Source organism: Ipomoea triloba, chromosome 5, assembly GCF_003576645.1.
Source record: "Ipomoea triloba cultivar NCNSP0323 chromosome 5, ASM357664v1".
In the NCBI taxonomy this organism is placed as follows: Eukaryota; Viridiplantae; Streptophyta; class Magnoliopsida; order Solanales; family Convolvulaceae; genus Ipomoea; species Ipomoea triloba.
The window spans coordinates 17,211,011-17,211,953 of record NC_044920.1 but is presented as its reverse complement, the minus strand read 5'-3'; positions in this window follow the sequence as shown (position 1 = coordinate 17,211,953).

Here is a 943-nt window from a genome sequence, read left to right as displayed (position 1 = left end):
TATAATAATAATAATAATAATAATAATAATAATAATAACAATAATAATAATAATAATAAGGAACTAAACAAATCTAAAAGACAATGAAATAAAGAATTGACTTACTTATTGGTCGGCGAGATAAAAAATAGTCAAAAATATGGTGAAATGGGCTCAGATGAGCCTGGACATGTCCAGTTATGTCAATTGCCTCATCAGGACTAAGTTTTTGAATCATAGTACTCCTCGTTATATTCCAAATATTCATGTACTTTGGATCAGGTAAATTTGTAAAACCTACGACAACTTTAACCGATGCATTAGATATAATATATGTAGAAGACACCTCGAGTCTTTTATCAATCGTCCCATCAATGTCTTTGTCATACAACATTGCTTGCACTTTGTTACCCTGAAAGAAGTATCAAATACGTACATATATGTTAACGAGATGTAATTATATTTGACATAAAATAAGATAGGGACATCTTTGAACATTAATACCGAGGCCTAATATTTGTGATCAATTTAAAAACTTACAGCCTCATCCTCCAATATTATGGGTTTATATTTCTTTCCTGGTGTTCTCCTTGATTCTTGTGTATTAAGTTTTTGTACCACTACAACTTTGCACCGCCATCGTGGTAACTCAGTAGTAACATCAGGTATCAACACTAGTCCCTCCATGCTGTACACAATTAAGGAAATTTAATACTGTTAGTCGCGTATAAAATTGTTGTCATTAAGCTAGTCATATGTTCACAAGCCATTTCTAACCTAACATTCGTTGTTATTATTATTATTATTATTATTATTATTATTATTATTATTATTATTGTATGTGTAAATATATATGCTTTGAACAAAATATATATAAACATATTGAGCATAATCTTTTAATTAAAGTAATTAAAATACAATAGCGTTAAACTAAATCTTATATATGATGCACAAAATAAATAGT